The sequence below is a fragment of the Balaenoptera musculus genome, chromosome 9 (assembly GCF_009873245.2).
Source record: "Balaenoptera musculus isolate JJ_BM4_2016_0621 chromosome 9, mBalMus1.pri.v3, whole genome shotgun sequence".
NCBI classification, from domain to species: Eukaryota; Metazoa; Chordata; class Mammalia; order Artiodactyla; family Balaenopteridae; genus Balaenoptera; species Balaenoptera musculus.
The window spans coordinates 92,444,869-92,466,396 of NC_045793.1; the positions used below are offsets into that span (position 1 = coordinate 92,444,869).

General features: G+C 39.0%; 1 protein-coding gene across 18 annotated transcripts in view; it reads right to left on the bottom strand.

Annotated features, from left to right (window-relative positions):
- The window catches only part of NRCAM (neuronal cell adhesion molecule), a 312,757-nt gene that overhangs the window by 224,395 nt on the left and 66,834 nt on the right, over positions 1-21,528 (bottom strand). The window lies entirely within an intron of this gene.

Consider the following 21,528-nt stretch of genomic DNA (forward strand, 5'->3'; position numbering starts at 1 on the left):
GGTGTGCAGCAAAGTGATTCGGTTAGACATATAAACATATATTTAATCTTTTTCAGAATCTCTTCCATTATAGGTTATCACAATATACTGAACATGGTTCCCTGTGCTATACGGTAGGTCTTTGCTGTTTATCTATTTTATATACAGTTGTGTATATCTGTTCATCCCACACTCCCAATTTATCCTCGGTTTCGTTATGAGTACGACGAATGTGGGCTGGTACTTGCTGCCCTCCTGGGAAAGGGTGAGTGTAAGGCTGTGGCAGAGGCAGGATACCTGTTCTCGTGTTACTTTAAGATCATCTGGCAGCTTGAATCTGCCAATGAGTATATGCAAACCATGCTGGGGAACTCCTGCCTCATTCTCCTTTCCTACTTTCTTTTTCTACCTCTGTCCCAGTTAAGGTCCAGTTAAAGATGAATATTAGGCAGGTTCATACTGAGACACTGGTGAGAGGACTATCCAATGTCTTTCTATAATCTGTCTTAAATCCTAGCAAAAATCAATAGTTACATCAAAGCTACTGTTGAGCAATTCTTTCCAAAATAATGTGTGACTAGGTGATCTCTCAAGTGACCGTCTGTGCGCTATCTTTTTTTTTTATTATTGTTTAAATTTTTATTCAGTGATAATATATTCATATATTGCTTGTGTAAAATGAGAAGATAAAACTATCATTATTTGCAGATGATACGATTATATACTTGCAAAATAAAATTGACTTGAAAACTACTTCATGCACACAGTAAGAAAATTCAATAAGGTAGCAGGGTAGAAAATTAATATACACAAATCACTGTGTGTGCTATCTTACTAGCGCTAGCAGAGCACTGAAAACAGACAGTTAGGAGAACAACATTAATGGAAACTGAATGGAACATACAGACTTAAACCTATCTGCATAAAATAGTCTCAAAACAGAAAATCTGAGCATCAGGAAGCTCCTAGCAGGACAAAAAAAAACAAAAAACAAACAAAAAAAACTACTTAGCAAACAAGACAATTCCCAGCTGTAGCACTTTCACATTTGGGAACCTGGTTTACAGTCTTGTGAATAGAAAGACATATGAAAAGAACAATTAAAAGACATCAGAGATGTGTCAACAAATGTGGCTATAAATATCTTCCATAAGAATGTTGAATTTCCTTTGGGAAAGTACTAGAGTGGATAGTATCAGTTAACAATGGGAGAGATCAAAATTAAGAAAATGGAGGTAATACTCCAGAAATGAAAGCAATCCCAGGAGTTTCACAATGTTATTATGGCCTCACCACTAATCCCAGAGACTCAAGAAGTCAGAAAGGTTTTTGGATGGATGAGAATACTGCTGCTCTTCAGTCCTCCCCACGGCAAGAGTGCCAGCCTCTTTCCTTACTTACCAACGTCAGAGCAATACTGTTTCAAATATTGTTGACAATAGGGAGCATTTTAAATGCTCAGAATTTCCATTCCCAGCAATATAGCAAACTACATAGTTTGAAATCCAAATAAACACCAAACTATTCTGGATAAAGTATAAAAGACAAGCTTGTAAAAGAAGAGCTGAGCTATAAGTAATTAAAATGGAAATATCAGAGGATAACAGAAAAGTGAAAACACTCATCATAAAAGGTTAAGCCAGAACTGAAACCAGTAACTACTTTAAAGGTATTTTTCCATCACCAATTTCTGGGAAGGAGGGGGAGGGTGGAGGTGTCAAGAGTACAGGTCTTATACAGATGGCCAACAGGCACATAAAAAGATGTTCAGCACCCCTAATTATTAGAGAAATGCAAATCGAAACTACAATGAGGTATCACTTCACACCTGTCAGAATGGCCATCATCAAAAAGTCTGTAAACAATAAATGCTGGAGAGGGTATGGAGAAAAGGGAACCCTCCTACACTGTTGGTGGGAATGTAAATTGGTACAGCCACTATGGAGAACAGTATGGAGGTTCCTTAAAAAACTGAAAAGAGAGCTACCATATGATCCAGCAATCCTACTCCTGGGCATACATCTGGAGAAAATCATAATTGGAAAAGATACATGCACCCCATTGTTCACTGCAGCACTATTTACAATAGCGAGGACATGGACAACCTAAATGTCCATCAATGGATGAATGGATAAAGAAGATGTGGTACATACATACAATGGAATATTACTCAGCCACAAAAAAGAACAAAATAATGCCATTTGCAGCAACATGGATGGACCTAGAGATTGTCAGACTGAGTGAAGTAAGTCAAAGAGAGAAAGACAGATATCATATGATATTGCTTGTATGTGGAATCTAAAAAAATGGTACCAATGAACTTATTTATAAAATAAAAATAAACCCACCAAGCAAACTTGTGGCTGCCAAAGGTGGGGGGAAGGGATAAACTAGGAGCTTGGGATTAACAGATACACACTGCTATGCTTAAAATAGATAAACAATAAGGACCTACTATATAGCACAGGGAATGATATTCAATATCTTGTAATAACCTATAGTGGAAAATAATTTGAAAAAGAATATACATGCATACGTATATATACACACACATATGTATACGTATAACTGAATCACTTCACCGTACCCATGAAACTAACACAACATGGTAAATCAACTATACTTCAATTAAAAAAAAAAAAAAGAGTATGGGTCTTGGATCTGTATCAGGAGAAAAGTCAAAATAGAGGCAATTGCATGAAAACTGGATTCCAAAGGGTTCTGCTCTTGGTGAAGTAGAAAAAAAGTTCACCATATAAAGGGAGATGGCCAAGAAAACTGTCCCTCTTGACTCTGATATTGAGTGAAGGATAAAAAAGCCTCCGTGAAAAGCTGTAATCATAAGCCACCAGACCCACCCCCTCTGGGATTTCAGGTCCTAATTTACACTCTGCATGATTCCCACAAATCCAAAGCCAATAAGTTAATTTAAACCAGTCCTATTTCCCTTAAAACAAATCTAAATCTTCCATGGAGAAACACGCCCTCGAACCAGACCTTACAGAATTCCCACAGATAACAATTTTAAAAAATTAGACTATATGAAAAAGCAAGACACCATGAGTGAGAGTCAGCAGAAAGAATACATGGTGCAACCTGTCAAGACTTCATGTGTTGGAATTATTAGAATCAAAATATAAATTATATGCTATCAAAAACATTAAAGAGGGGCCTCCCTGGTGGCGCAGTGGTTGAGAATCTGCCTGCCAATGCAGGGGACACAGGTTCGAGCCCTGGTCTGGGAAGATCCCACATGCCGCGGAGCAACTGGGCCCGTGAGCCACAATTACTGAGCCTGCGCGTCTGGAGCCTGTGCTCCGCAACAAGAGAGGCCGCGACAGTGGGAGGCCCGTGCACCGCGATGAAGAGTGGCCCCCGCTCGCCACAGCTGGAGAAAGCCCTCGCACAGAAACGAAAGACCCAACACAGCCATAAACAGATAAATAAAAATTTATTAAAAAAAAAAAAAACATTAAAGAGGAAATTGAATACATAAGCAAAGAATATGAGACTATGAAAATGAAGCTGATGTGAAAAAGAACCAAACAGAACTTTCTGAAATAAAAAATATAATTATTCAAGTGAAAAATTTATTGGGTGGGTCAACTAGCTAATAAGACACAAAACTGGGAAAATAACCGACTGAAACAGAAAAAAAACCTAAAAAAAGAAAAAATATGTAAAAAAGGTTAAGAGGCGAGACTTCCCTGGTGGTCTAGTGGTAGAGAATCCGCCTTCCAATGCAGGAAATGCAGGTTCGATCCCTGGTCGGGGAACTAAGATCCCACATGCTGCGGGGCAACTAAGCCTGTGTGCCTCAACTACTGAGCCCACGTGTCTCAACTAGAGAGAGAAAACCTGCACACCAAAACTAGAGAGAAGCCTGAGTGCCATAACAAAGAGACTGTGTGCCACAATGGAAGATCCCACATGCCTCAACAAAGATCCCATGTGCCACAACTAAGACCCAACACAGCCAAAAACATAGGAAAATAAATAAATAATTTTTTTAAAAGAAAAGTAATACTGAGGAGTTGCATTGAGACAAAATTTTAAAAAAAAAAGGTTAAGAGGCATGAAGGGTAAAGATAAAGGAATAACATATATAATAGGAATTCCAGAAAGAGATAATATTGAGAATGAAGGAGAAATAATATGTAAAGATATCATGCCTAAGAGTTTTCCAGAATGGATATAATATACAAACTCCCAGATTCAGGAAGCAGAATAAATAACGAACAGGATTTTTTTTTAAAAAGCACAAAAATACATAAACTAAACATAGAATACAGTAAAACTTCAGGATTCCAAAGGCAAAGAGAGAATCTCAAGAGTAATCAGACAAGTCAGCCAGCACGGTGAATGAAGAGAAGGGATGGTGAAAAAGGAAGAAGGAATAGAAAAGATAGGGGAAGAATATTATGGAAGAGAAGGGAGGAAAATGGGGGAAAAACAGCTGAATCCAAAATGGTGCTGATTAACAAACACGGGGCAGAGTGAAAGCTGACAAAGCCTGAACCACTGCGAGGTAGGGGTTGCTCCTGAAATCTGGTATTAAGCCTGAAAGACTAATGCGGTTCCAGATTGGTAGCATCCAGATTCTGGACAGAAAGAAATTAAAATCCTCCTTACGATAGGTCTCAGGATTCCCAGGTATTAAGTTCATTCTATTCCAACCTTGTAAAGAACACCACCAAACATAGAACAGCTACCACGAAGGAAAGCCAGCAGAACAACAGATCTAGATGCCCAAAGACGTCAAATATTACAATGATCAGATACTAATAAAAATTATCATATCTGAAATGGTTAAAAAAATTTAAATGGTAATAAAACTCACAAAGGAATTTACAATGGAATATTACTCACCCTTAAAAAAGGAAAGAAATCCTGCCATATGCTACAGCATGGATGAACCTTGACGCCATGATGCTACGTGAAATAAGCCAGACACAGAAAGACAGATATTGTAGGATTTCATTTATCTAAGGTCCCTAGAGAAGTCAGGTTCATAGAGGCAGAAAGTAGGACGGAGGCTGCCAGAGGCTGGGGGCTGGGGGAAATGGGGATGTTTAACGGGGACAGAGTTTCAGTTTTGCAAGATGAAAAGAGTTCTGGATTGGCTGCACAACAATGTGAACATGCACTTAAAAATGGTTAAGATGGTAAAACAAACAAAAAAAAGGTTTAGTGTATTTTACCACAACTAAAAAAATTAAAACACAAAGGGTAAAATGTTATAATGCTGACCAGACAGATTTACAAAATAACATGAAACTTCTGAAAATGAACAATAAAATCAACTAACTTAAAAAAGTTTTTTTAACTCAATACGTGACAAACATCATATAAGACACAGCTAAAAACAGTATTATTAAAAAGAAAATAGAGCTCAATAAATGATCCATATTATATAGCACAGGCAAAAGAAAAATATGAAAGAGAGTTTAAGTCATAGAAAATAAAATGAGAAGGTTTAAGTAAGTCTAGTTAGAGTTTCAAAGGGGAGAAATGAAAGTGAGGGAATGTTCAAAGAAATAATTAGCTGCACTTTTTCCAGATTTGATGGGAGACATGAATTCACTGACATAGAAAGCACAATATATACTAAGAAGGATGAATAATAAGAAATACCACCTAGACATATTATAGCAAAACTACAGCTCTCCAAAGACAAGAGAATACCTTAAAAACAATCAAAGAGAAAAGGCATATCATCTACACAAAGCAAAAGTTAAATTGCCTACAGACTTTTCATCTTGTATACATTCTGGTTTAAGTATATATGCACACCAATACAACCATTTTGGAAAACAATTCTCTATTACCTAGTGAAATCAAAGATGCTCATACATTACTACCCAGCAGGTAGACTCCTTAAAAAAACAAAAAGCAGAAGAACAACAGTAACAAATTTTGCAGGTGAGCATCGTGAGACATGTACAAGAATGTTCATAGCAGCACTGCTTATAATAACACGAAATTTAAAAACAACCCAAAGGGATAAAAAAGTGTGACATATAATACTATTGGCACTGAAAAACATCACCTTGAAGCAATCTCACAAACAATGTTATGTCAAAATTTGTATGAGATTGATTATATGAAGTTCAAAATATGTAAAGCTAAACAGCGATGTAGGGTAACATTACCTCTGGGGGAAGGCAAGAGGTGTGATCAAGGAATAAAACACAAGCAAAATAACAACGTTAGATTATGTATAGTTTTTCTTTTCACCTTACATATATGTTATCTTCATTTTAAAAAATAATAATAGCTACCAGTTTACCTTATGAATAAGTACTGTTTTGTCCCCATTTTATATATGGGAAAACTGAGGCACAGAAAGATTAAGTGGCTTTCCCAGGGTTCCAAGCTAGCACATGGTAGAGCCAAGACCAGAATCTAGGCAATCTGTTTCCATAGTAAACGGTCCTGAACACTGAGCTATTCCCCCTCTCTTTCGTATATGGGTAATATTCCATTCTAAAAATAAAAAGAATTGAAAAGGAGAAAAATGGTTGGCATTAATGCCCCAAGGACTAATGCCATTAAAAATGTTTTGCAAAAACCTAAATATGTTGTGTGTGCATCTATATATGTGTGTGAGTGTAACAAGAAATATGCATCAAAAAGTTAATAATCATTTTACCTGCCTTATTTTCTTTTCTTCACATTTTTCTTCATTTTCTAAATTATCTGCAGTGAATGTGTGTTACTTCTATATTCAGGGGGGATAAATCAACATTATTTAAAAATACTCCTGCCCTTGGCTTTTTTTAAAAAAAAACACATATCCTAAATCACGTGGTAAACTGCATAGAAAGTCTAATTACATCTTGCCTGGCAGATAACAGACAACTCTTGAGTGTTACTAGGTTCCCAAAAAAGGGCCTCCATTTTGTATCCGAAGGCAAATAGTGTTTTAGATTTCAGCAAAAATTTTAAGAGGCTGGCACAGACTTCCTTTGGGCTGGTCTCAACATGCGCAGATTTATGTGGCTTTAGGGCAATGCCACCCCTATCCAAGGCAGAAAGGTACCCAGGAGGGGTCTGTCCACAGCCACTAAGGTGAATAAGGAGAGACACAGGCAGAATTTGATGCAACGATCAAGAAACAGACTCATGATACAAAGAAATTAGCTGCCTGATTAGCAAGTTTAGAAAAACAGCCCTTAAAAGGGTGTGTGCTTTCCTGCTGACACTCAGGAAAGCATGGGAGGCTGCAGAGGGGGTGCATGAAAACTGCTAAGTGTGTGGTGCTGAGCCCGCAAGGTCACCTAACAGTTGCATCTGTTTTGTTTTCCAGAGGAAGGGGGGATGGAACGCATTTCTGCAAAGCAGAGCTTTCTTGAAAGTGGGGAAAAAAACTCTCTACAGACAGAAAATGGTAGTTATTATCCAGTAAACAAAGCACTAACTAAAAGGGCAATCCATGGAAATACTGGGTCAATCCCCTGGCATCTAAGGGCCAGCGCTGAGCCTCAGGTTTCTTGTTTTTTGTTTTTTAATTGCGGTATAGTTGCTTTACAATGTTGCGTTGTGTTAGTTTCTGCTGTACAACAAAGTGAATGAGCTTTATGTATACATACATCCCCTCCCTCTTGGACCTCCCTCCCACCCATCTAGGTCACCACAGAGCACCGAGCTGAGCTCCCTGCGCTCTACAGCAGGTTCCCACTAGCTGTCTGTTTTACACAAGGCAGTGCACATACGTCAATCCCAATCTCCTGATTCATCCCACCCCCTCCTCCACCATGTCCACACGTCTGTTCCCTACATCTACGTCTCTATTCCTGCCCTGCAAATAGGTTCATCTGTACCATTTTTCTAGAGTCCACATATATGCTTTAATATATTATATTTTTCTCTTTCTGACTTACTTCACTCTGTATGACAGTCTCTAGGTTCATCCACATCTCTCTACAAATGACCCAATTTCATTCTTTTTCTGGCTGAGTAATATTCCATTTTAAGTGAGGGTGGGAACAGCAGGCTCTCCCTTCCAGTAGCCCAGGCGTAGTAACACTGTTATTAACAACTTAATACACCAAAATAAAAAACATATCGACTTTCTAAAGGTAGTAACTCCAAAGCTGCCCACTATCAGTTTCTACAGAACAACCAGAAGAGCACCGTGGAACACACACGTTTCATAATCTGTCATCACCACTCCTCGGGTTACTAGCTTTGTGGATTGGAGCAAATCACTCACTTTTTCTTAGCTTTGGTTCCAGGCTTGTAAGATGGATATAATAACACCTGTCTCACAGAGCCCTTGTGAAGACAAGGTGAGACAGTGGATACATTGCCTAGCACAGCACTCCTGCAAATGCTCTGGAAATACTCTTTCCACTCCTGTCCCGTTTACTCACCCGCTGAGCCGCAAGCCACACCACACACACACACACACAAACACACACACACACACACACAACCTGTGCCTCCTCAGAATGATGTAGCCTAGGAAAACAGCCTTCAAAAGTCACTCCTGTCTGGCTCACGACCTCCAAAATAAAGATGAACAACTCAGGTGTATTAAAGTGAGTAGTGGGAGCTATCTTTTGCTTCAGATTTCACTTAAAAATTTCAAATTACAAAATAGTAGCTGGAAAGGGAAACTGCTAATGAATATTTATGAAGTCTGCTAACCAGAAACAAAGACAAAAGCTGCCTTTTCTTGTCACATTAAAGGGAAAACAAACAAGACATGGAGGAGGAAGCGGGGGGGGGGGGGGGGGGGGGGGGGGGGGGGGGGGGGGGGGGGGGGCGCCAAAATGAAACTTTCATTTCAGGGACTAAGACGGGAATTAGAAGTCTGATAAAGTATATAGTTGGGACAGGCGGATACACAACCCCTAAGAATTCTAATGAACACAATCTGCAGGGACTCGAATGGAATTCCATCTTGAACATCCAAGGGCAGTCATTTGGCTAAGGGTGAATAGATCTAACTCTTGGCTTCCGAGCCAAAGAAGACTGAAAAACTTAAATAAAAATTAAGAACAAGAGGTTGAGAAATGTTTCTTTTTAATGAAGTACAGTCTCATACTTTATCAACTTCAGTTTTTGCCAAAGACAACCAACCATAAATCATCCTTGGGCCAATAACCTGGTGAAATACAGTGAATAGAGACTGAAATGTCTTGGTTACTTTATGCTGGGTATGTGTGCTTGGTTTTTACCTCTTTTTTTTTTTTTTTAATATTTATTTGGCTGTGCCGGGTCTTAGTCGCGGCAGGCGGGATCTTAGTTGCACCATGCAGGATCTAGTTCCCTGACCAGGGGTGGAACCTGGGTCCCCTGCATTGGAAGCACGGAGTCTTAACCACTGGACCACCAGGGAAGTCCCTGGTTTTTACTTCTGAGTTTCACTGAAGACTGAGCGGGGCAACTGAATTTCTTATTCTGAAAAATGAACATCATCATGATAACATCACCAAGAGACAGAACTTGGAAGTAAGTACATATGGTTTAAGAACAGGCCAAAAAAAAAAAAAAAACAAACAAAACTTTTGAAGGGCACAAGCTAGGCTGGGGTAAAGGAAAGCTTTTCTTTCCATGTAAGTTTGAAGTTTTAAAACTGGACTACAGTGTATGAAACTTATAAAAAACCTGAAAGTAACTAAAAATCTATCAGATCTGCTCGAGATCTCTTCAGAGAAAAGGGAGATTTGACAGAAGAGATTTGATGGCAGCAATAGGAATAAAAATTTTAAAACCCTTTTCATGTTTGTACCTCAGAGGCTTATTAAACTGTTCTTATATTACAGTACTTCTTCCACTTTAAAGTATGTATGAATCCCTGGGCATCTTGTTAACATGTAGATTCTGATAAAGCAGGTCTGGGGTGAGGCCTGAGCTTCTGCATTTTTAACAAGCTCCCAGGTGATGCCCACACAGCTGGTCTGCAGATAACACTTTCGGTAACAGTTTGGTAAAGCACTAAAACAGAAGCCAGAAGATTTGAGTTTCAGTGCCTACTGTCAGCTTAACACATTAAGATGTGAGGGCATGGCCCCAAGCTCAGTTTTCTTGTTTGAAAGATAAAAGCTAACCTTGATACCTTATGGGTCATTGTGAAGTTCAAATTAAAGAACATGCAAATGTGTAGCTGATTCACTTTGTTATAAAGCAGAAACTAACACACCATTGTGAAGCAATTATACTTCAATAAAGATGTTTAAAAAAATAAATAAATAAAAAAAATAAAGAACATGCAAAAGTACTTTGTGAAGTGCAAAGAACAAAGAATAGCAGTATTATTACAGTTATTAAAAAGATCATAAAGGATAAATAACTTGCTGATGAACACAAACTGAGAGGCAGAATTAGTCTTAAAACTATACCATCTGGTCTTAAAGTTCTTTGAGCTTTAATGTGTTGCAACTTAAGGTAAGTTTTATTTCCATCCATGTTGCTGAAATTTATTTCCAGAATACATTTCCCTTCTTATTTTAATGCATATATTACATGGAAGATTTACATGTGGGGATGATCCCAGCATGCCTACTTCCCCAGATGAGTGGTGGTCACACTGACTGCTGTACTGTTCCCCGATGCCCCAGGGGGTGAAAATAACACTATGCACACACAGTCTACATAACACCATTGTCAAACTGGGTAAAATGTAAGGTAGACTAGTATAAATGCCCACCTGTGCAAGAGAATTTCGACATGGTCCTGATTCCTATGGGCTGGAGTAATCGAGGAAGGCTTTGTGGAGGAGGTGTGCTCAAAAGGAACAGAATGGCTTGGGTAGCTTAGAAGAAGGGCAAAGATAATGCTGAGCAAAATCAGACAGGAGCTTGATTTCATGGGCTGCTTGTGAGAGCACACCAGTCTCAGGCTCTGTATTCGATAACCAGATCAAGATAATCTTGTGTTTGAAATTGACATGCACACACTGCTATATATAAAATAGATAACCAGGGACTTCCCTGGTGGTCCAGTGGTAAAGAATCTGCCTATCAGTGCAGGGGACGTGGGCTCAATCCCTGGTCAGGGAACAAGGATTCCACATGCCAGGGTCAACAAAGCCTGCATGCCACAACTACAGAGCTTGCGTGCCTCAACTAGGGAGCCTGCATGCCACAAACTACAGAGCCCACGTGCCCTGGAGCCCCTGTGCCACACCTAGAGAGAGAAAAACCCGCACGCCACAACTAGAGAAGCCCACACGCCGCAACGAAAGATCCCGCATGCCTCAACGAAGATGCCACCTGCCGCAACTAAGACCCGACTCAGCCAAATAAATAAATAAATAATGAGTTAAACATCGAATTCAAAAAAAGTATGATAGAAATGTGAGGCAATATAAAAAAAAATAGATAACCAACAAGGACCTACTGTATAGCACAGGGAACTCTGCTCAACATTACATAACAACCTAAATGGAAAAAGAATTTGAAAAAGAATAGATACATGCTTATGTATAACTGGATCACTTTGCTGTACATCTGAAATTAACACAACATTGTTAAACAACTATACTTCAATATAAAGTAAAAAGTTAAAAATAAATTTTAAAAAATAAAATAAAATATTAAAAACATAAACTATAAAGCTTATTTCACAGAGGCCATATCTCCCCAGATAATGAAACATTCTATCTCTTGAAGTAGCAAAATAAAAGTAACACCTGCTAATAATAGAAAAAAGTATCAGCCATAGTTACACCACCTTTAAAGGGCCAATGTTAACATTTTGGTGCATTTACATCCAGTCTTTTTTGATGCATATATATTGTATATTTGCACAGAGTGTATATATACAAACATATATATATATATGAAAATATGAAACTGGAATCATATTGTTTGTACAGCTTTGTACTCTGCTCTTCTAAATTAACTTGTTAATAAAATTTTCCAGAATTCAAAAAAAAAATCTTTTTTTAAAGTGTTTTCTTTTTGTTTTTTGGGTTTCTTACATTTATTTTTGGCTGCATTGGGTCTTCGCTGCTGTGTGCGGGCTTTCTCTAGTTGCAGCGAGCGGGGGCTACTCTTCGTTGTGGTGCGTGGGCTTCTCACTGCGGTGGCTTCTCTTGTTGCAGAGCACAGGCTCTAGGCATGCAGGCTTCAGTAGTTGCAGCACGCGGGCTCAGTAGTTGTGGCACAGGGGCCCTAGAACATAGGCTCAGTAGTTGTGGCACATAGGCTTAGCTGCTCTGCGGCATGTGGGATCTTCCCGGACTAGGGCTCGAACCCGTGTCCCCTGCACTGGCAGGAGGATTCTTAACTACTGTGCCACCAGGGAAGTCCCCAAAAAAGATAATCTTGTGTTAGAACACCGAGGCCATCTCCACTGCTGCAGCAGGGAGGGAGGCCAGGAATACCAGGGTAAAGGTTGCGTATTCTCCCTCATGAGACAGAGAGCCATTTGAAGAGTTTTAATAAGGCAGTAACAGAAGGAATGAAATTGGGTATTTCAGTGGGATATACTGGGGAGAGTACTGAAGACATGGGATCAGTAGGAATACCAGCAATTCCATTGCTGGAAACTCATGTTTCCAGCAATGGATCCATTTAATCAAGTGAAATCTTAAACAGAACCTCTATCTACCTGTGTATGCTAAAAAAATTAAAATAATCAATGAATTAAAGCAGAGCTGCTATACACATATTGCTGGCTGTCACTAGCAGAGATAGAAACCATTATTTGGTCAGTCTTACTTAATTTGTAACCTCTAACTTCCTACTGGAGTACAATGCAAATCCCAGACATCATATAATTTTACCTATAAATTCTTCACCCAAGAATCTTTCACAGATAAGAATGCAGCACCATTACTGCTATTAGCAAAATCATATAATCATAATCCTTGTATTGATAGCTAAATAATATTCACTTTGTTCAAATTTCCCCAAATATCTCACAAATATTTGATGTTTCAGACATTTTTGTTTTTCTGTTCCCTTTATCAATGGAATTTTAGATTAAAAATTATTTCAAATAAGACTGCTTTTAACGTGCTTGTGCATATTTTAAATAAATAAATAAATAAAGCAGAACTGCTTTAGGTCAAGGTGTGATGGGGCCCCCAGGTTGAACCCTCAGAGGTTGAACCCTTAGGTCTGCTGGGTTTCTTTTTTTTTTTTTTAATTTTTATTTATTTATGGCTGTGTTGGGTCTTCGTTTCTGTGCGAGGGCTTTCTCTAGTTGTGGCAAGTGGGGGCCACTCTTCATCGCGGCGCGCGGGCCTCTCACTATCGCAGCCTCTCTTGTTGCGGAGCACAGGCTCCAGACGCGCAGGCTCAGCAACTGTGGCTCACGGGCCCAGTTGCTCCGCGGCACGTGGGATCTTCCCAGACCAGGGCTCGAACCCGCGTCCCCTGCATTGGCAGGCAGACTCTCAACCACTGCGCCACCAGGGAAGCCCATGCTGGGTTTCTTTTGAGAGACGATACTGTAGCGTGATGAGAATCTAAAATAGGATGCCGCGATTAGAGATCCAAAGGGAATCCATGCAGACGTAGTTCTACGAGAGAAGAACAGACCGCTTTCGGCTGTGACGGAGGCACAGCCAGGCATTTTGGCCTGGAGTCCTGGGCTCCTTCTCCCACCTCATTCTGTCTCTGCCTACGACTATCTGACAAGACACGCCAAGGAGAAAATGCAAAATCCAATATACTTACTAGTAACTGAGAAACATCTTAGTGGCTTCCTCTTATCTCTCGACTCCGAGGCCTTAAAAGAACATTAAAAACCCAGTCCCCTATCTTTAATCTTATCTCTAAGCCATTAATTGATTGAAAAAGATGTTCTCCAAAGTTCCACACTTCTTGCTGGGGTTCTAAAGCCCTTCAGAGTGATTTAATACTCATGAGTGCTCATTTTAACAATGTCATCCCAAGATCTGAGTCTCAAAAGAACTTACATTGGATATAGATAAACGGCCCAGGATGGTAGGCTTTAGTTTATTTTTATATAGACTATAAAGAGAGGACATACAATAAGATTGAAAATTGTGATAATACCTGTCAGATTTTTAAATGGACAGAAGGACACCTATTCAATGAAAAAGATTTACTAAATTATCAGAGAACCACATACGAGGTGCCTATGAACATTTTCAAAGATACCATAAGAAATTTAGTTAAAAAGAAAATGAAAGTGGTCAAATAGTAGTTATCTTTCATTTGCAAAACAGAACATATGTGTCTGAGTTTCTAGGAAGCATCATTTCTGAAATCAGAGAATCACAGAGTTCAGAGTTCTCCATAAATTCTCTGGGAAGCATCTCAGTGATTCAGGACCGAATGTTGTCTTGTCTTTTTTTTGAAGATTTTTAAAAATATATATTTTACAAGCCCCTTCCTGTGTTTTATTGTCCAAGAACAGAGGAATTCCCTTAATACAAACCCAACTATCTTCCTCTTTTAATTTATGTCCATTTTCTCTTGTTCTGTCCTCTGTGAACATGGACAAAACACATCCAATATTCTCCTCATAAAAGACTTCCACTTACTTGAAGCTAGAAGGCAAGTTACCTGTCAATCTCCCAATCTTAATTCCAGAGCCTTTCATTTTTTTCCCATAGGACTTTCTATTCACCTCTTTAATGACTTTAGGTTCCCTTTAGAACCCTGCCCAGTTTCTTCATGTACTCAATAAAAGAAAACTAACAAGGAGGAAGAATTATTTAAATGTGCAGGTGATGCATCTTTAATTAACTTGATCCTCTACTAAAATAAATATTGTCATAAAAATGACATTAAAATACATTCTATATTGTAATCAATTGGTCGGAACTAGTGCATTATTTATGGATTATCTGTAGGTAATTACAACAAAAGCTATAATTTATGGAGAGCTTCCTGTGTGCCAGGCACTGAATACTTGCTATCAAATCCTGGCAACAACTCTAAGAGGTTGGTATTGTTATCCCCATTTTTCACAGGGATGGTGTGGGCTAGACTGCCAGAGATCTTGATTATGATTCTAACGCCAGTGCCTTTTCACAGTGCTCTAAAGATACATGATCACACACTCACACGTATGCAGGGCCTGGTCCAGGCACGGAGGTTGCTGCAGGTCAGGCTTCCTTGAACCAAACTGTGAGATGAGAATTTACATGTGGGAATTTCACTGGTGAGGGCTCCTGGGCTCAACATACAGGCGAGAGTGAACAAAGCATATGAGGCACTGGGAGACGCTCGACTGGAGTGCGGTCACAACAAAAGCCCCGGGTGATCGTACAGGCCCTACAGAGCCTTGTCCTAAATTGGGGCAAGAACCTTTGTGTCCCCAAATTGACCAACCATTGAATGTACGCTGCTGCCCTGGAGCAGGGAGTAGAATCTTTTTTTTTTTTTTTTAGGTGAATATTTTCTTTGGAAAGTCTTTTTTTTTTTTTTTTTTAAAGTTTATTTTATTGAAATATAGCTGATTTACAATGTTGTGTTAATTTCTGCTGTACAGCAAAGTGATTCAGTTATACATATATACATTCTTTTTCATATTCTTTTCCATCATGGTTTATCACAGGATACCGAATATAGTTCCCTGTACTATACAGTTGGACCTCGTTTTCTATCCATCCTATATATAATAGTTTGCATCTGCTAATCACAAACACCCAACCACCCCTCCCCAACCTCCCCTCCCGCTTGGCAACCACAAGTCTGTTTTCTATGTCTGTGAGTCTGTTTCTGTTTCGTACATATGGTCATTTGTGTCATATTTTAGATTCCACATATAGGTAATATCATATGGTATTTGTCTTTCTCTGTCTGACTTACTTTGCTTAGTATGATAATCTCTAAGTCCATCCATGTTGCTGCAATTGGCATTATTTCATTCTTTTTTATGGCTGGGTAATATTCCATTGTCTATATATACCACATCTTCTTTTTTTTTTTTTTTAAATGAGGGAGCTTTTTTTTTTTTTTAACCATTCATTAAATGAGTAGAATCTTGAGTGAGGCAGCTCTCTTTAGCTAACAGCTAAGGGCAGCCGCCAAGGAGGGACCCAGCTGTGAGCTCTCAGCAGTCAGGATTCCCAGAAGCTGGGGAAAGAGTACCTCAGTCCCAAAAGGGGCAGGGGATCTGGGTGACACATCCCAGCTCTACTACAGTGACTCTATTTTCGGATCTCCAACTTAGGATATGGTTCTGGGTACCTGTTTACGGGTTGGCAAGTTACAGAAATTACATAGCTTTAATGTCAAAGAAATCAAACAAATAAGGCAGAGGTGGGAAAAAGACTACAAATACTGCTTTGGTTTATGGGTAGGAAATGAAAAATATCTATCTCTTGCCTTTCCGTCGCTTTCTTCACCTTTTTCTTTCTCTGTCCCTTTGCTGTGTCACATTCTCTGTGTGATACACATACACTAATATGATGACTGGAAACTTTGATAGCGAAGAGGGGAAACAAAAGAGGAGAGAGAATAATTTGAAATATTGGTAACATAATTATTACCAATAGTGGTAAGTGGATATCATCATTTTTGAATAGTTCTGTCAACGATAATACACATGTCCTCTGAAGGAAGATGTTACAAAGGATGCATAAACCCTATTAGTCGTTCTGCATCCTCAATAATGTTTTTATCCATAATCTTTCCTCATAGATTTTATTTTCTAAACCATATTAAAAAGACATAATTGCCTCAGGATGGTTCTTGCCTAAAAAAAAAAATACAAATACTTATACTACTGATCATTGAAGAGGAAGTTCTATTTCATTTTCCATTTTATGAGAACCATCAAAAATGTTTTTAAAGTTTAAAATCAAAATTATGCATTATTTATTGTTCTCTATCCATTATGGAGAAGCTTTTTAAAAGCTAGAAAGCCAACAACTAGCTGGAATGTCTTATTAGGACATGAATTTGAAACAGATCCCCAGGGGATAACGAATCCAGCTTATATTACAGGAAAATGTGAAGAGTATAAATTCATATTACGCTGCCTTGCTATTCTATTAACGAATGCAAAAATAAATTCTCTAGTCATTTTAACATGAGCAGCAAGATATTAGCGCAGAAGCCAGAGTTCAAAAAGTTAATAATAAATCTGAATCAAGAGTAATTTCGAAAGGACTCAAAACGACAAAAGGCAGTGGAGAGTGAAAATTCAAATGCAGCAGGACATTATCTCATTAGAAATCCACTGTCATTGTCCTCCATGGAAATGGCCCACAAATTGCTGATGTCTGTGACCTCTACAGTGGGACTGAATTTGGATCCAAAAGCTGGTGGCTCAGCGTTTCCTGTCCCCTCTCATTTCAAAATCCCACACTACAAAAGGGCATAGGGTAACACGTTTTACTGCTAAGTATGATTTGAGCCTGTTGGAAGACTGCCTATTCAAAAGTGTCACCCTGGCAACTCACCGATGGCTTTTACCTTCAAAGAGTCTGCCCTAAACAACCCCCTCCAGCAGAATTCTGTATTCTACCCACAGGGTAGAAGGAAGGCAGTCTTGAATATTTCAAACTCTAAGTACTTTTAAGTGGCAACTCCAAAGCTCACATAAGCGCTATCCATTGCTTTGCTGGCATAATGGTACGTGAAATACTCATCCTGGAATCTGAGCAGGAAGCAACCACCCAGTACTGTTGTCCACAGTAAGATTAGCTCCCACTAAGCCAGACAATGGTGGTGAAAGCTGACCTGCCCTTTCCCAGCCATCACACCATCTTCTGTTCACTGTCTACAGAAGCTTCCACACCTGTCCATCTCTGTTCATGTCGTCATTCTGCTCAAGGTGGCCAAGCTATGCAGAGGGCAAACGTGTCAAGACAATGTCTCCCCATGGCTCTCAACCATTACCAAGTGAAGGGTGATTTACCTGTTTCCCATCCACGATATATCGTCTCCACTCCTAGTTCCATAAACACAAACTGCCAAGGGTCTCCTGTTTTGAAAACATCATATTAGTCTGTGTCTATCCCACAAAGGCTATGAGTGAGACGGGAAGGCAGAAAAAGAGACAGACCAAAATGGGGAGACATATTTCTTGGGCTCTGCACATAAGCAATGGAAACTCCTTTTGTGACTGGCAGCTCTCAGGAGAGTGAATCACGTTGTGTACCCGCACCCTGATGATTTACAGCCCACTGGTTTCAAGGCAATGACTGACCATTCTGTGAATTTCAGAGAACAATTCATTGTCCTTCAGACCACCTACAACTTGCACTCATGTGACGTCATTCTAAGATACACCGACTCAGCATTTCCATGAATTCATTTTCTATACATGAAATTCACAGGGTCTTGCGATGTCTTTGACCCAAACTGAAATAGCTTCTGCTTAAAAGTGTTGTCTTTAAAATACATGAGGAGTGCCTTTTTTAATGTATGAACGTTATCTTTTATTTAAAAAGGGGAAATAAAACTGGAAAAAAAATAGGATGTTTCAGAAAACTGGGTTGTGTGGCCAGTGTTTGCCGCGTTAGTGAATGTGCCTAACACATTGGCACTGAAAGTACCTACTTGGAAAACATTGACTTGATAATGAATTGAGATGATAGTCCTTTTTTAATTGGAATTTAAACAAGTGATTTTGATTCTCTTTCAATCCTTCCTTTTAGCAGTGGAACCAGTACAGAGAAATAAAGGATGCCAAAAAACAAAATCCATGCTAAAAAAATTTTAGGTACAAAAATAAAAAATAATAAAACCTTAACCAGAGCCTAAAGCAGTAAAGCAAAATCTGTTGAACACAGAGTGATTAACCAAAGCATATGCCATCAGTGTGAACTGATTTACTTAATTCAATTTCCTATTTTAAGACACATAGATAATGTCACGGTTCAATAAAGATTTGGAATAAGAGGGAAAAAAATGAAGTGCAAAGGACAGAATGAGTTTCAAGAGACCAGGACGCCAGCTCCAGCTGTCAACACTGAGCAAGTTACTTAATTTTGCTTCAGATTAATTCTCTTGTGTATAAAAATGGAAGTGACATTAACTGATCTTGAAAGTTTCTGGAAGGATGGTAGAGAAGTGAACTAGAAAGAGGCAAAAAGGGGCATTTTGTAATTTTCCAGCAGGTCTTAAGGAGAAAAAAAAAATCAGTAAATTAATTAAGGCCACGGTAATCAAATAAAATTCACTCAAAATAGTACTATTGTAAGTATTATTTGAATTTAAAAGTTTTACCCATGACATTCCCTCAAAGAAGGCTCTGAGTGTTGTATTTCAAAAGTCTAACTCGGATAGACTTGACCTGAAACAGTGCAGCCTCTGTTACAACAGTCTTCCTTAATGACATTCTGGGTTGATGCCGGGAAGACCCAAAGGCTGGGACCCTGGCACCACCCCCCTGAAGAATGCAAGAAAGTTCCTGCTCTGTCTCCCAGAAGCAATGCTCAGATCCTGGGCAGAGCAATGAACGTGAGGAATTGACAAGAAACCTCGATTGATACAGAAAACGAACTAAACTTTGGAAAGCAAAGCACTTTTCTTAAATAATTTCTATAACCACTGTGAATTAAAATGGAGAATGGCACTCGTTTGTAACTCTCCTACATTTTAGGGTTTACAAGGTTTTTCAAATACTGGTTGAAATTTCCTTTCATCAAACTCAAAAGGTCACAACATTTGGCATGAGGAAAAATCCGAATTTATCATGCCAAGAAAATAAGGCCAACAAGTACAGATACAAATGAAATGATAGGTAATGGCAAAATAAAATGAAAATTGAGAATGTGGCGAGTTGTGTGTGTGTGTGTGTGTGTGTGTGCGTGTGTGCGTGTGTGTGTTTTTGGCCATGCCACGCAACCTGTGGGATTCTTAGTTCCCTGACCGGAGATCGACCCCATGTCTCCTGCAGTGGAAGCATGGAGTCTTCACCACTGGACCACCAGGGAATTCCCGTGAGTTGTGTTTTAAGTGTCAGAATGAATAATAGTGAGGGCTTAAGTACAAAATCAAATTCATATTTTTAAAAAGATTTTAAACTATTGTCTGTAACTCCCAAATCAATGTTGTTAGCCCTGAACCCTCCCCTAACCACCATACTTAAACTTCCAACTGCCTGGTGGATATTTCAACCTATCTTTGAAATATATATGTCCCAAATATACCTCAAAGTCCTCTCCTCTCCAACAGTAAGTCCGCTTCCCTCCTAATCCCCTTGATGACCCAAGTCACCCAAGTCAGAAACCTGACAATCCCAAGTCCTAACTTGTTCTTGCTTCCAATGCCCAAACTATCACCAAATCCAGAATATTCTAGCTCTTTCAAACTTCACTCTCTCTATTCCTCACTGCTTCTACTCTAATTCTAGCCCTTCCATCTCTTCCCCAGATCATTACAAAACGAATCTTCCTTCCTTCAATCTTGCTCACCTGCAACTCTTTTTCTATACTTTCTCCAGGGTAACACACCTAAAACGCCAATGACCACCAGCTTAAAACCCCTCAGAGGAAAAGGGAACCCTCTTACACTGTTGGTGGGAATGTAAATTGGTGCAGCCACTATGTAAAACACTATGGTGTTCCTTAAAAAACTAAAAATACAATTACCATATGATCCAGCAATCCCACTCCTCACATATATCCAGAGAAAACCATACTTCAAAAGATACATGCACCCCAATGTTCACTGCAGCACTATTTACAATAGCCAGGACATGGAAGCAACCAAAATGTCCATCGACAGATGAATGAATAAAGAAGATGCGGTACATATATACAAGGGAATGCTACTCAGTCATATAAAAGAATGAAATAATGCCATTTGCAGCAACATGGATGGACCTAGAGGTTATCATACTAAGTGAACTCAGACAAAGAGAGACAAATATCATACGATATCTCTTATTTGTGGAATCTAAACAAAGATACAAATGAATTTATTTACAAAACAGAAACAAACTCACGCACATAGAAAACAATCTCATGGTTACCAAAGGGGAAAGGTGGGTGGGGAGGGATAAATCAGGAGTTTGGGAATTATCAGATACACACTACTATATATAAAACAGGTAAACAACAAGGTCCTAGTGTATAGCACAGGGAACTATATTCAATATCCTATAATAAACTATAATGGAAAAGAATCTGAAAAAGAATATATCACTTTGCTGATATATATCACCAGAAACTAATACAACATTGTAAATCAACCATACCTCGATTTTTAAAAAACCCCTCAGTGCTTACACTTACACACACACACACACACACCCCCACCACCCATACCTGTGGTTCAACAATGCTGAAAATGTATTACTTCCACGTGTGGGTTTCACACACCTATCCCGCCGCTCCTGCCTGCAATGCCCTCCTTGACCCCATCCTGCTCTTTACCAGGCTAACTCCTATTCATCTTTCAAGGGCCGTTTCAGGGGTCACCTTCTCTAGGAAGCCTGCTTTTACACACACAGTCTTCCAGCCCCAGGCTGCATTTGATGCCTTTTCCATTTCCATTCCTTACTGTACTCTCGATATATTTATATCATATTGGAGTTGGTCATATTTATTTATGCATTTATCTCTGCAATTTACAGATACTCTTTGAAGGGTAGGACTTAACACCTTTGCTTTTTCAGATCCTAGCAAAGTTTACTGAATCGAAATAAAAATGAACCAAA